A 17,251-nucleotide genomic window follows, 5' to 3' on the forward strand; every position below is an offset into this window, starting at 1 on the left:
GAAGCCACACCCTTACCCCTATCATGTCTCATGGTTAACTAAAGGCCAACAAACTCTAGTCATAGAACAAGATTGCGTAGAGTTTTCTATATCTAATTTTAAGGACAAAGATCTTTGTGATGTAGTTGAGATGGATGCCCCACACATCCTTTTAGGAAAGCACTAGCAATTTGATGTTGATGTTGTACACCATTGTAGGAAGAACAACTACTCCATCAACAAAGATGGGAAGACCTTTGCTATGAAGCCCCTGCCTGATAACAACTCTAAAAAAGAGCTCATTTTGATTATCATAGGAGAAAAAGAGATGTTAAAAAGATTGAAGGAATCTAATATGGAGCCATTTAATATAATTTCAAAACCCAAGGATAATGTTGGGTCTTCTCAAAGGGAGCCCATACCAAATGAGATTGTTAAATTGTTGCAAAAGTACAAGGATGTCACTACTAGTGATCTATCCACTAGCCTCCCTCTAATTAGAGACATTAGCCTTCAAATAGACTTTATACTAGGTTCATCCTTGCCTAATAAGGCACCATATAAAATGACACCATTGCAGCATGCAAAGATTGCAAAACAAGTTATTGAATTATTGGAAAGATGAATCATTCAAAAGAGTCTCAGTCCTTGTGTCGTACCTTCATTTTTGACCCCAAAAAGGATGGAAAATGGAGATTATCTATGGATAATAGGGCTCTAAGAAAAATCACAATAAGGTACAGGTTCCCCATGCCAAGGATTGAGAACCTATTGGATCAACTAGGAGGTGCTTGCTACTTCACCAAGATAGACTTGAAGTCTAGTTACCATCAAATTAGAATCAAGCCAAGAGATGAATGGAAAACAAAATTCAAGATAGGTAAAGGTTCGTTTGAATGGTTAGTAATGCCCTTTGGTTTAAGCAATGCCCCTAGTACTTTTATGAGGCTTATGAATGAGATATTCATAGATTTTATTAGAAAGTTTGTTGTAATATACCTTGATGATGTATGAATATTTAGCCATAGCATGGAAGACCATCTTAATCATGTGGAATAGGTAATAAGGAGTCTCCATCAACACAAGTTGGTAATCAACTTAGAAAATTGTATGTTTATGAAGAAGGAACTTGTGTTCCTAGGTTTTGTAATTTCATAAGGTGTTCTTAATATGGATCTTGAGAAGTTAGATACAGTCCTCAATTGGCCTCCACCATAGAATCAAGGTGATGTGAGAAGCTTTCATGGGCTTTCAACTTTCTAAAGGAAGTTTATTAAAAAATTTAGTCATGTGTGTGCACAAATGTTGGAAACAATAAAAGGAGTGAAGAAAACCAAGTTTTCATTGAAAAAGGAAGAAAATGATGCATTCCAATACAAGAATAAAAAAGTCTCTCAATATCCTATCTTGGTTCTCCCTGATTTCAACAAATTCTTCATTATGGAGATAGATGCAAGCAATTTGGCTATAGGTGTATTCCTAAGCCAAGAAGGAAAACTAGTTATTTTTTTCTCAGAGACATTGAATGAGGCTAAAAGAAAATACTTTACATATGACCTAGAGATTTATGCCATCATCCAAGCCCTTGAGAAGTGGAGGAACTATCTAATTCCAAAGGAATTTATTGTCTACATGGAAAATCATGCATTAATTTTTCTAAATTCACAAGAAAAACTTCCAGTCATGCATCTTAAATGGGTAGAACAATTACAGGTCTTTACCTTCAATATTAAGCATAAAAAGGGTGTAGCAAAAAATGTTGTTGATTCTCTAAGTAGGAGGACTGGTATTGTTGAAGAAGTGCAACTTCAAAGTGTTGGAATTGAATCTCTTAAATACATGTACCCAAATGACCCTAATTTTCTAGAGATATATTAGATTTCAACAAAGATGGAGGGAAGATATCACATTGATTATTCTGAATATCTGATTTAGAATGGGCTTCTATTCAAGGGAGCACAACTATGCATACCAAAGTGCTCAATGAGAGCAAATATAATAAGATAAAAACATTGTGGTGACCTAGGAGGTCACTTTGGCATTGACAAAACATTAGACATGGTGAAAATAAGTTGTTTTTGGCCCAAGATGAATAATGAAGTTAAGAAATTCATTGAATGTTGTACCATTTTCCAACAAGCTAAAGGGATGACAACAAATCAAGGGCACTACCAACCCTTACCAATCCCTTCAAGGCCTTGGGAATCCATATCAATGGATTTTATCATGGGACTACCCAAAACCAAGCAAGGTTGTGATAGTGTATTTGTCATAGTGGACAAATTCAGCAAGATATCCCATTTTGTGCCATGTAAGAGCACAAATGGTGCATCTCATATAGCCAACCTCTTCTTCCAAGAAGTAGTTAGAATTCATGGCTTGCCTCAAACAATTGTATGAGATGAGATGTGAAATTTCAAGGGCACTTTTGGAGGACACTCTTCAAGAAGTTGTGTACAAATCTCACCTATAGTTTTTCTTATCACCCACAGACAGATGGGTAGACTAAGGTAGTGAACATGTCCTTAGGCAATCTCCTAAGAAGTCTAACCAAGAAATACTCTCGGAGTTGGGATACAATTCTACAACAAGAAGAATTTTCCTTCAATGACTCTTTAAATGGATCAATAGAAAAAACACCATTTCAAGTAGTATATGGTCTACACCCCAAGGGACCATTGCATCTGATGGAACTTCCCTTTGATTTAAAAATCAATGCTCAAGGCCAAGAATTTGAAGAACTAATAATAAAGGTACAACAATAAGGGAAACATTGCAAAAGTCTAGTTTGAAATACAAAGAGAATGCTAACAAGAGAAGGAGAGAAGTCCACTTCAAAGTAGGAAACAAAGTTTGGGATTTTCTAAGGAAGGAGAGACTACCCAAAGGAAGGTACTCCAAACTGTAGATGAAGAAGGTACACCCCTATTGCATGCTCAACAAGATAGGTGATAATTCCTATGAGATCTCCCTTCCACCAAATTTTTATATTCCCCTCATATTTAATGTTGCATACCTCACACCTTATAAGGCCACTGTAGGATCATCAGATCGAGAAGATGAAGAAACCAATGAGGAAGACTATGCCACCAATCTTCCACCAAGAAAACTAGTGGAGTTAGAGGAGATATTGAAAATAAAGCTACTAAAGAAAACTATAAATAAGAAGTAAATGCAATACTTATTTAAATGGAAGGGCTTCCCCAAAATAGATGCTACCTGGCTAATAGAAGACCAAATCAGGCAACATGGCAATTCAGTGAATTTGCTGCCCTCAAGTGGGAACTTTAGTTTTAAAACTTAAGGGGTGTATGGTGTAAGAGCACCTACTATAGACTCATAAAATAAGGCACCTAAGGATCCTAAATAGTAGACCTAGGTAATATTGGAACATTGATATCGTTGTAAGGCCTAGTTCCAAGATTAGGCATAATTATGAGCCCTTGGGTAACTAAGGCCAAATATGATAAATAAGCCTAAAAATGCATAGGATTATAGGTTTTTAATTTATTTTAATATCTAGACCCATGTTGGATCACTTACTTTAGGCCTGGACCAAGTTTGGTCTTTAAATTTGCATTTTTGCAAATTTTGCAAAAATTGCTCAAAAGTTGTCAACAACTTTTGAGCAACTTAGCAAAAAGTTGTCAAATACATTCAAAACTATTCCTCCAACAGCTAGGAAGTTTAAAATGACCATGTAACCATTGGAGAAGTTCTTCAAAGCCTCATAGGCCAATGGTAGGAACAAAAATTGTAATTTGGCATTTAGTCAATACAAAATCAACATTTTTCCCTGTAAAACACGTGTTCTAGGCCAATGTATAGAATTGTATGAACAAGAGGGAAGGTTCAAATGGTTCTAGAAGTTGGATAGTTTAATATTTTATTTTTCATCAAGTACCATGTTATAATTCATCATAGTTTGTGAGTGATTGAATTTTCTTTAACACTCGCTAGGATTCAACATAGAAATCAGGGTATGTGCAGGATCATGGTGTGCCAAAAAGTGGCGATGTGAAAAAAAAAGAGTTTGAAGATGCCTAAAAGTGCTTCAAAATCTGCTCTGACTTTTTTTTACCTATCTAGGAACCAAACCTGGAAGGTTAAGCCAAGCTCGGATATTCGATTTTAAATCCAATATTCGACTAATAATTAAAATCATATAATAGTATGATATATTATTTAATATTATTATTATTGATATAAAATAATAATAATAATATTAAATAATATATCATACTATTATATTATAATAATATTATTATTATTTAAAATTATTATTATACTATAATATAATAATAATAATTATTATACTATAATATAATAATAATATTATTATTATATTATAATCGTATAATATTATACTATAATAATAATATTATAATAACATATTATATTATAATAATATAATATAATATTTCATATATTATAATATATAGTAATGTAATATAATATATATATAATATAATATAATAATAAAAGGTAATATCTTATAATATAATATATAATAAAAAAGTATAATATATTATAAATTATAATAATATAGTATAATAATAATATTTTATATTATAATATATAGTAAATTAATATAATAAATATAAAATATAATATAAAAATATATAAAATGTAATATATATGTTATATTATATATATTATAATATCAGATATCTGATATAATATTGGATATCCGATACCTGTGCATGGATTAAATACAAAATCACAGACCAGCGGCCCTTATTTTCATGCGAATTTGGGCCAGTTAGATAGGATATCAGATAATAAATCGGATATCAGATAGCAAATCGGATATCAGATATCAGGTATGTTCCCCCCCCCCCCCCCCCCCCCCCTTGACTCATTTTTAACCTAAATTTAATAGATTTTAACAAGATTTTGTTTGTTTTAGTTGAATCTAGGGTTTTTTTGACAAAAATGGTTAAAATTTAGATTTTTTTTTAATATATATTATGTTTTGCAATTCAATAGGAATGGCTGATCAAAATGATGACACTGAGGTAGGGAATAATATTCCTCGCAACCCACCACCAAACGATCCGGTATCCCCACAAAACCGTCCACCAAATGATCCTCTACCTCCTCAAAACCCTCCTCAAATCGAGGATTTGATAAATGAAAATCTCATTGAGTTGAGAGGTTTGCATAGAACATACAATAATGTACCTGCACTGGCTCCTATGTTATCCACGTTAAACACCATAGTGGATAACATTGAAACTCTTACAAACCAACAAAATGCCGCTCTTCGTTGGCGTGATGAAATGCACCAGATGTTTGACGATGGTTTGGATTATGATGAGGTCGCGGCCCTCAACATAACCAAAGACGATTTGGCAAGCCTTTTTGCATTTTGATCATCCACCAGCACCCTAGGATAGTATAGTTTTCGTAGGATGCATCATGAGACATTTTGAGATGGCATATGCCACATTGTATATAGAAACATTGATATTATACACATTTTGATGGCAGGATCAACCACATTTTGTATATGGATCTATGTATTTTGATATAAATATATTTGAGTACTTTGTCTATGGATACATGATCTTTGATATATATTTATGTAAAATTTTGTCTATGGATACATGTATTTTGATATATATTTTTATCATTTACGTGCACAATGATATACATATTAATTTAGTATCTAGTATTGTTCAATTTATCATGAATCATGTGTCATGCCCTAAATTTTACTAGTAAAAACACAACAATTTTTTTTGTTTTTTTAGCTTATGAAGTCGCATAAGAAATTACATATTGTAAAACAAGGTTATCATTGAATAGGAGTTCAAGACTCATGTGAATAGTGTGAAGGTGTTAACATTTTAGTCACAGGTGGTTTTCAAATAGATTGGATGACAATCTAGTTCAAGTTAGCATCACGAGTCAAACGATCAAGTTCAAGATACAACACTCATAAATTAGTGAGGTAATTCATATCCTAACAAGCCTCTGATACTAATATTCTATTAGGGTATGTCAGTTGTATCATATGGACTAGGTCGTGATTCTAGCATGTAAGGGAAGGGGATCAGAATTACTTATTATCCTCATTACCAATGTACACACATTCATTAATCATTACAATATATATTAATGTGACAATTAGTATATTACTATATCCTCATTATCTATCAACATTGCTTCCTCACCAAATTATTGAGTGCACAACAAGATTGTAAGCAATCTACTAAGTTTTAAATTTATACAATCAATGGTATCACATAACATCTATGGATTGTTATTATCAACTAGTCATTTACAATACCACAAGGAGAAAAATTTCTTTCACATTTTCAAATGATAACAATGATGTCAAAGCAAATCTATGACTCGTACCAATGCTTTCATAACAATATAAACTCCAAATGAAACATGCATATACAACCTTATCAATATTTTCTTCTACACGTACATTAGGTAACAATGATACAATCTCCTTCCATCACAATGGGGCAACATAAGGGACTTTTCAAAATCATAAGGAACATGGACTATAAAAATATGGACAATGAGTAGCATGAACATTGTCCAACATGATCGTTGAGAACATGAACAAGCTGGTGAATCCTCCTTCAGAAATGAGGGCACAATGTCAAGTTTTCTCATCCAACATCAATCTTCAAGATGATCATTCCAAGCCATTTCCATTGCTCCCTTGGACACAAATCTGCATATGCAACACAACAAAATAACAAGGACCATGGGTGCTTTCCACCCAACCATAGGCCTCAAAGAGACCACCCCCGCGCTAGAGAACAAGGCTCAAACTGGGATACACATACAATCTTTCAATGCATAAACATTACATTTCAAACTTGAACAATTTCCCCCCAAGACTATTTCACAATGGCTTCACAGATGGAACCATAAACATAGGGTGAAGGTTTGTTCTAAAATGGAGACTTGCCATACCAAACCATATTTGCAATAAACAATCTTCATGCCCTCTCGGGGCTATCATAATTCACCAAATTTCATGCCCTCTCGAGGCTATCATAAATGAACCATTTAATGCCCTCTCAGGGCCTCCACATTTCCTCCTCCAAACCCACTACCATCAGCTGTAACTCCTCAAACTTCCTTTCTACACCATACTTTCCTTATCACCCCCAGCAAGATATGAAATGTTATGGCATACAATGGAGCCCATACTCCAAGGTTCTCAATACATTTTTTGAACCCAACTTAAGCCCTTCACCCTGGACTTCTCTTCCCTTCCCACAAGGGTGAGTGTAAGTCCCAATCCCATAACAATACTCAAGCACAAAACAAGAAAACCAAACCAAGTAGAATTAAAACAAGAAATTTTGGCAAACACCCCACTAGTTTGGCCAAGATCCTCTAATAAAGCCTTCCCACTAACTTATTTTAGAGAAAACACTAAGCCACTCCATCCTTACAAACTTGTCTCCTCTAACGGTTCATCGATAGCCCTCACGAGCTCTGAGTTATGACCCTCGAAGGATCGACCTCAAAATGCACTTAGAGCACCATGAAGACTCCTCGGTACGGGGTGGCCGCAAATGATGGATGGTCTTTGTGGCCAGAACAAGGGTGTGACTAGGGTTCAACCGCCCATCCAGAGCTAATGGCACTGACGATTCGATGCCAAGATCAGCGGTTTCAAAGTTACGCTGTGGTGCACCTATGAACTGAGGCACACTACGAGTTTTGGCATCGAGCGAGATCCCTGTGCTGAATCCAAACGGAATGTGATCTCTCAAAAATGAGATAGGTTATTTTAGGCCTCGGGATCACCGTCCTGTAGCATTTGACAGTTCATCAATAGCCCTCACGAGCTCTGAGTTATGACCCTCGAAAGATCGACCTCAAAATGCACTTAGAGCACCTTGGAGACTCCTCGGTATGGGATGGCCGCAAATGATGGATGGTCTTCGTGGCCAAAACAAGGGTGTGACTAGGGTTCACCCGCCCATTCAGAGCTAATGGCACTGATGATTCGATGCCAAGATCAGCGGTTTCAAAGTTATGCTGTGGTGCACCTATGAACTGAGGCACACTGTGAGTTTTGGCATCGAGCGAGATCGCTGTGCTGAATCCAAACGGAATGTGATCTCTTGAAAATGAGATAGGTTATTTTAGGCCTCAGTATCACCGTCTTGTAGAAATTGATAGTTCATCGATAGCCATCACGAGCTTTTAGTTATGACCCTCGAAAGATCGACCTCAAAATGCACTTAGAGCACCTTGGAGACTCCTCAGTACGGGGTGGCCGCAAATGATGGATGATTGTTTGAAGACTACTCCATGTGTCACTATCTTTCTTGGAAAAAAAATTGCTTTTGAACATCAAGCTTGCAATATTATCAATTATTGTCAAACTTTTTCAACCAAGTCAAAATGTCAAATGCAAATATTTGTTTGCATTTTTTGCTAAGGGGAGTTTCATAAATTGACTTTGATTTTCTATGTCTCTAGTGCTTGAACATACTTAAAATGGCTCTTTGGTCTTAGAGCTATTGGTATTTTCTAACTTCATGGTCTATGAGATGCATACTAAGAATTTCTTTCACTAAATGGTTTCCTTGATCTATTGACTACACTTAAATTTGTTCACTTGTCATCTCTCTTTCTATATGTTCAATACAAAGAGCTAGAAGAGACAAATAATCTTTCTTACCTTCATCTCTCTAAGCACATGATAGAAATCAATTCTAAACTTGAGAAAAGGTAAGAGGAGAATATTGCATTCTTAAATTAATCTCCCTTAAGACCTTTACATACACACGGGGCATTCTTAAATTAATCTCCATGGAAGAAAATTTCATAAAACTAAAATTTCAGAAAAATCAACAACTGATATAATAGTGCCAATGGGAAAAGTCTCCTTACACGTTCTAAATTGTTGATCCAACCACTGAGACCTGTGACTATGTCTTACATACTTGTAAAAATGATTTTCCTTGAAATCTAAAATAAAATTAGCCACATTGATATCTTTTCCAACCAATTCACATCTAGAGCTCTCACTCCCACTCTTCAATGTGTATTTCACCATTTCATAGACCCTTTTTTTCACTAATGTCTTTCCAAGATCTTGTTCACACCCCTCATGGAAACATGTGTCAAACTTGGATAAGCCATCACATTCTAAACACTTCTCATTTAAGCAAGCATTTTTATAAAAGGAACAACCATCAACTCTACGACATAAGAGTTGATCTAACAAGTCTCTTGATGATTTTGGAAGCCCACTAGCCCCACAATCCTCCAACATTTCTTTACTATGCAAAGTAGAACGGATGGAGCATAATAGTTCATGGTGCATAGAAAACTCAACATGATATTTGCAACATGTATTTTGAATTTTGAGTGGCACACAATAAAATGGCTTCAAATATTCAAAAGCCCTTTGTGATATATGAACACTTGGATGACTCTCTAAATTGTTTGAACAACATAGTTTGACTTACCTCCAAATAGTGTTTAGGATGTGGCATGCGGTCTCTGATGCCAATTCTCAACTTTAAGACATCTTTAGCATTGGGTGATGCTCGTGAGTTAGAGTACCAAAATTGTATAATTTCTTGCTTCACATCGTCGGATAGCTTCTTATCAAAACATGGAAGTCTCCCACCAAATGCCCATGTTTCATTTTGAAGAGGATCATAAATTTTCTCTCGTCGACTAAGTGCTCTTCTCAAAGTAGTACGATTTAGATTCAAATCAATACAAGTTTGTCTCATATATCTACCCTTTCTCAAATGATGACTTACCAAAGAGGTTGTAATAACCCTTCGAGCAACTCTATTATCCTTCTCTCTGCTATTTTTCCCAACGCTATTGAGAGCACTGAAAAGATTCTTCACAATAATGGAATTTCTTTCCCACTTTTTATTGACACGAATTTTCAATTTGGAAAGCATAGGTCTCATCTTTTGCATCTTTAATAAGTGCATGAAAAGCTGACATTGCTCTACCACTGTCTTGTTGCCGAAAAACATCTGATATAGTCTTGAAGCCCATAACCGAATGGTTCTTTCTGATTTTTTTCCTTCCAAACTAGTCATAATCATTTCATCAATTTCAATTATCCATTTTGGTGTTTTAGAACCTTCATTTCGATTATAATTAGGAGATATGTAAGGTTCTTGTGCATTAAGTTCCTGTGCATTGTCATCTTCGACATGGTCAATTATGCAATTTGGATTATGACTTGGTGGCATTTCTTCTTCAAAATTTTCAATCTCTACATTTTCAATAGGTACATTTTCATTCCCCAACTATACATTTTCATTATTTGACTCTATGATTTCACCTTCTATTAATTCATCGTCAACTTGATTGATATTTAGCATACCTTGTCTTTTTTTTCGGTGTTTCATTTTTTCCTTGTCCCTATATGTTGCAATGTCTTCATTGGATATCTTCCTTTTACGTTTATTCTTTCGACGACTACTGCTCCCCATTCAGATGACAAATTCGAACACCTAAGGTTATATTTTTGAATTCTTTTCGATTGGTTGGTCCCCAAAACACGACTTTTTACAAATCCCGTGAAAAAAGAGGTAAAAAAGTAATGTTGTCAGGTTTGTAGGGACAGTCAAATATTTCAAATTGATGCCAGTATAATCGGATATCCAATCCGATATAGGAAGTGGACTTTTGGGGCGAAAACTTGCTAAGGTTTCCCTCCTTTGCAACAATAATATTGATATTATGAAAATATTTGGAGGCAAACGACTTTAATTTATAACTAAGTTAATAGTATATTAGTATTAGTATAAAATATCAATAATATTAATATAAAATAGTATTAATATAACTATAGTATCAATATTATTATTATACCTATAATAGTATTAATATTATTAATATAGATATAATAGTGTAAATATATAGTGTTTATTTATATTAAGCTACACTATATAGTATTAATATATATTATTATTATAGCTATAATAGTATTAATATTATTACTATACATATAATAATATTAATATTTAGTGTTTATTTATATTATAATTATTATCCTAAAATGGTATAAATAGTATATCCTAAAATATTATGTTATTTATACTAAAATATTACGTTATTATATAGATATGTTAATAACATATATATTAATATAATAATATTTATAATATATAATATATTCAATAAAAATATTACGTTGTTATATATATATATATATATATATATATTATATTATTATACATATTAATATAATAATATATAATACAAAGAGGGTCATCATTTAATGGGTCAAAGGGGGTCATAGGTCACCCTATGACCCCCTTTGACCCATATGAACGACTCGACTATGTCCCTAGGGGTCCCAGGACCCCTAGGGACATACGTCGTCATTTAATGTATCAAAGGGGGTCATACGTCACCCTATGACCCCCTTTGACTCATATGAACGATTCAAATATGTCCCTAGGGGTCCTAGGACCCCTAGGGACATATGTTATCGTTTAATGGGTCAAAGGGGGTCATAGGTCACCCTATGACCCCCTTTGACCCATATTACCCATTCGAATATGTCCCTAGGGGTCCGAGGACCCCTAGAGGCATATATCGTCGTTTAATGGGTCAAGAGGGTCATAGGTCACCCTATGACCCCCTTTGAACTATATGAACGATTCGAATATGTCCCTAGGGGTCCTAGGACCCCTAGAGACATATGTTGTCATTTAATGGGTCAAAGAGGGTCATAGGTTACCCTATGACCCCATGTGACCCGTATTACCCATTCGAATGTGTCCCTAGGGCTCCTAGGACACCTAGGGACATATGTTGTCATTTAATGGGTCAAAGGGGGTCATAGGTCACCGTACGACCCCATTTGACTCATATGAACAATTTGAATATGTCCCTAGGGGTCCTAGGACCCCTAGGGACATATGTCATCGTTTAATGAGTCAAAGGGGGTCATAGGTCAACCTACGACCTCCTTTGACCCATATGAAGGATTTAAATCGTCGTTTAATGAGTCAAAGTGGGTCATAGGTTACCCTATGATCCCCTTTGACCCATATGAACGATTTGAATATGTCCCTAGGGGTCCTAGGACCCCTAGAGACATATATCATCATTTAATGGATCAAAGATGGTCATAGGTTACCCTATGACCCTATTTCACCCATATTACCCATTCGAATATGTCCCTACGGGTCCTAGGACCCCTAAGAACATATATCATCGTTTAATGGGTCAAACGGGGTCCTAGGTCACCCTATGACCCCATTTGACTCATATGAACGATTCGAATATGTCCCTAGGGCTACTAGGACCCCTAGCGACATATGTCGTCGTTTAATGAGTCAAAGGGGGTCATAGGTCACACTACGACCCCCTTTGACCGATATGAACGATTCAAATATGTCCCTAGGGGTCCTAGGACCCTTAGGGACATATGTCGTCATTTAATAAGTCAAAGGGGGTCATAGGTTACCCTATGACCCCCTTTGAACCATATGAACGATTCGAATATGTCCCTAGGGGTCCTAGGACCCCTAGAGACATATGTCATCGTTTAATGGGTCAAAGAGGGTCATAGGTTACCCTATGACCCCATTTGACCCATATTACCCATTCGAATATGTCCCTAAGGGTCCTAGGACCCCTAGGTACATATGTCGTCGTTTAATGGGTCAAAGGGGGTCACCTGTGACACCCTTTGACTCATATGAACGATTCGAATATGTCCCTAGGTGTCCTAGGACCCCTAGGGACATATGTCATCGTTTAATGGGTCAAAAGGAGTCATAGGTCACCCTATGACCCCCTTTGACCCATACGAACCATTTGAATATGTCCCTAGGGTCCTAGGACCCCTAGGGACATATGTCTTCGTTTAATGGATCAAAGAGGCTCATAGATCACCCTATGACCCCCTTTCACCCATATTACCCATTCGAATATGTCCCTAGGGGTCCTAGGACCCCTAGAGACATATGTCATCGTTTAATGGGTCAAAGAGGGTCATAGGTCACCCTATGACCCCCTTTGACCCATATTACCCATTCGAATATGTCCCTAGGGGTCCTAGGACCCCTAGAGACATATATCGTTGTTTAATGGGTCAAGAAAGTCATAGGTCACCCTATGACCCCCTTTGACCCACATGAATGATTCGAATATGTTCCTAGGGGTCCTAGGACCCCTAGAGACATATGTCATCATTTAATGGGTCAAAGAGGGTCATAGGTTACCCTATGACCCCATTTGACCCATATTACCCATTCAAATATGTCCCTAGGTGTCCTAGGACCCCTAGGGACATATGTCATCATTTAGTGGGTCAAAGGGGGTCATAGGTCACCCTACGACCCCCTTTGACTCATATGAACGATTCAAATATGTCCGTAAGGGTCCTAGGACCCCTAGGGACATATGTCGTCATTTAATGAGTCAAAGGGGGTCATAGGTCACCCTATGACCCCCTTTGACCCATATGAATGATTTGAATATGTCCCTAGGGTCCTAGGACCCCTAGGGACATATGTCACCATTTAATGGGTAAAAGAGGGTCATAGGTCACCCTACGACCCCCTCTGACCCATATTACCGATTCGAATATGTCGCTTGGGGTCCAAGGACCCCTAGGGACATATGTCATCGTTTAATGGGTTAAAGAGGGTCATAGGTCACCCTATGACCCCCTTTGACCCATATTACCCATTCAAATATGTCCCTTGGGGTCCTAGGACCCCTAGAGACATATATCGTCGTTTAATGGGTCAAGAGTGTCATAGGTCACCCTATGACCCCTTTGACCCATATGAACAATTTGAACATGTCCATAGGGGTCCTAGGACCCCTAGAGGCATATGTCATCATTTAATGGGTCAAAGAGGGTCATAGGTTACCCTATGACCCCATTTAACCCATATTACCCATTCGAATATGTCCCTAGGGGTTCTAGGACCCTTACGAACATATGTCGTCGTTTAATGGGTCAAAGGGGGTCATAGGTCACCATACGACCCCATTTGACTCATATGAACGATTTGAATATGTCCCTAGGGGTCCTAGGACCCCTAGGGACATATGTCATCGTTTAATGAGTCAAAGGGGGTCATAGGTCACCCTACGACCCCCTTCGACTCATATGAACGAGTCAAATATGTCCCTAGGGGTCCTAGAACCCCTAGGGACATATGTCATCGTTTAATGAGTCAAAGGGGGTCATAGGTTACCCTATGACCCCCTTTGACCCATATAAACGATTTGAATATGTCCCTAGGGATCTTAGGACCCCTAGAGACATATGTCATCATTTAATGGGTCAAAGAGTGTTATAGGTTACCCTATGACCGCATTTGACCCATATTACACATTCGAATATGTCCCTAGGGGTCCTAGGACCCCTAGGGACATATGTCATCGTTTAATGGGTCAAAGGGGGTCATAGGTCACCCTACGACCCCATTTGACTCATATGAACGATTCGAATATGTCCTTATGGGTCCTAGGACCCCTAGGGACATATGTAGTCGTTTAATGAGTCAAAGGGGGTCATAGGTCACCCTACGACCCCCTTTGACGCATATGAATGATTCAAATATGTCCATAGGAGTCCTAGGACCCCTAGGGACATATGTCATCATATAATGATTCAAAGGGGGTCATAGGTTATCCTATGACCCACTTTGACCCATATGAACGATTCGAATATGTGCCTAGGGGTCCTAGGACCCCTAGAGACATATGTCGTCGTTTAATGGGTCAAAGAGGGTCATAGGTTACCCTATGACCCCATTTGACCCATATAACCCATTTGAATATGTCCTTAGCGATCCTAGGACCCCTAGGGACATATGTCGTTGTTTAATGGGTCAAAGGCGATCACATATGACCCCCTTTGACTCCTATGAACGATTTGAATATGTCCTTAGGGACATATGTCGTCATTTAATGGTTCAAAGGGGGTCATAGGTCACCCTATGACCCCCTTTGACCCATATGAACCATTCGAATATGTCCCTAGGGTCCTAGGACCCCTAGGGACATATGTCTTCGTTTAATGGGTCAAAGAGGGTCATAGGTCAGCCTATGACCCCCGTTGACCCATATTACCCATTCGAATATGTCCCTAGGGGTCCTAGGACCCCTAGGGACATATGTCGTCATTTAATGGGTGAAAGAGGGTCATAGGTCACCCTATGACCCCCTTTGACCCATATTACCCATTCGAATATGTCCCTAGGGGTTCTAGGACCCCTAGAGACATATACCATCATTTAATGGGTCAAGAGGGTCATAGGTCACCCTATGACCCCCTTTGACCCATATGAACGATTTGAATATGTCCCTAGGGGTCCTACGACCCCTAGAGACATATGTCGTCATTTAATGGGTCAAAGAGGGTCATAGGTTACCTTATGACCCCATTTGACCCATATTACCCATTCGAATATGTCCCTAGGGGTCCTAGGACCCCTAGGGACATATGTCGTCTTTTAATGGGTCAAAGGGGGTCATAGGTCACCCTACGACCCTCTTTGACTCATATGAACGATTCAAATATGTCCCTAGGTGTCCTAGGACCCCTAGGGACATATGTCATTGTTTAATGAGTGAAAGGGGTTCATAGGTCACCCTATGACCCCCTTTGACCCATATTACCCATTCGAATATGTCCCAAGGGGTCCTCGGACCCCTAGAGACATATATCATTGTTTAATGGGTCAAGAGGGTCATAGGTCACCCTATGACCCCCTTTGACCCATATGAACGATTCGAATATGTCCCTAGGGGTCCTAGGATTCTTAGAGACATATGTCGTCATTTAATGGCTCAAAGGGGGTCATAGGTTACCCTATGACCCCATTTGACCCATATTACCCATTCGAATATGTCCCTAGGGGTCCTAGGACCCCTAGGGACATATGGCGTCATTTAATGGGTCAAAGGGGGTCATCGGTCACCCTATGACCCCCTTTGACCCATATGAACAATTCGAATATTTTCCTAGGGTCCTAGGACACCTAGGGACATATGTCATCGTTTAATGGGTCAAAGAGGGTCATAGGTCACCCTATGACCCCCTTTGACCCATATTACCCATTCGAATATGTCTCTTGGTGTCCAAGGACCCCTAGGGACATATGTCATTGTTCAATAGGTCAAAGAGGGTCATAGGTCACCCTATCACCCCCTTTGACACATATTACCCATTCAAATATGTCCCTAGGGGTCCTAGGACCCCTAGGGACATATGTAGTCTTTTAATGTGTCAAAAAGGGTCATAGGTCACCCTATCACCCCCTTTGACCCATATGAACGATTCAAATGTGTCCCTAGGGGTCCGAGGACCCCTAAGAACATATGTCGTCGTTTAATGGGTCAAAGAGGGTCATAGGTCACCCTATGACCCTCTTTGACCCATATGAATGATTCGAATATGTCCCTAGGGGTTTGAGGACCCCTAGGGACATATGTCATCGTTTAATGGTTCAAAGAGGGTCATAGGTCACCCTATGACCCTCTTTGACCCATATGAACGATTCGAATATGTCCCTAGGGGTCTGAGGACCCCTAGGGACATATGTCGTCGTTTAATGGGTTAAAGAGGGTCATAGGTTAACCTATGACCCCATTTGACCCATATTACCCATTCGAATATGTCCCTAGGGGTCCTAGGACCCCTAGGGACATATGTCATCGTTTAATGGGTCAAAGGTGGTCATAGGTCACCCTATGACCCCCTTTGACCCATATGAATGATTTGACTATGTCCCTGGGGGTCCTAGGACCCCTACAGACATATGTCATCATTTAATGGGTCAAAGGGGGTCATAGGTCACCCTATGACCCCCTTTGACCCATATGAACAATTCGACTATGTCCCTAGGGGTCCTGACCTATGACCCCCTTTGACCCATTAAATGACGACATATGTCCGTAGGGGTCCTAGGACCCCTAGGGACATATGTTATCGTTTAATGGGTCAAAGAGGGTCATAGGTCACCCTATGACCCCCTTTGACCCATAATACCCATTCGAATATGTCCTTAGGGGTCCTATGACGCCTAGAGACATATGTCGTCGTTTAATGGGTCAAAGGGGGTCATAAGTCACTCTTTGACCCCCTTTGACCGATATGAACGATTCGGCTATGTCGCTGGGGGTCCTAAGAACATATGTCGTCATTTAATTGGTCAAAAGCACCCTATGACCCCCTTTGACCCATTAAAGGACGACATATGTCCCTAGGGGTCCTAAGAACCCTAGAGACATATATCGTCGTTTAATGGTTCAAAGAGGGTTATAG

The sequence above is a fragment of the Cupressus sempervirens genome, chromosome 4 (genome assembly GCF_028749045.1).
Source record: "Cupressus sempervirens isolate cs-2001-9-10 chromosome 4, ASM2874904v1, whole genome shotgun sequence".
NCBI lineage: Eukaryota > Viridiplantae > Streptophyta > Pinopsida > Cupressales > Cupressaceae > Cupressus > Cupressus sempervirens.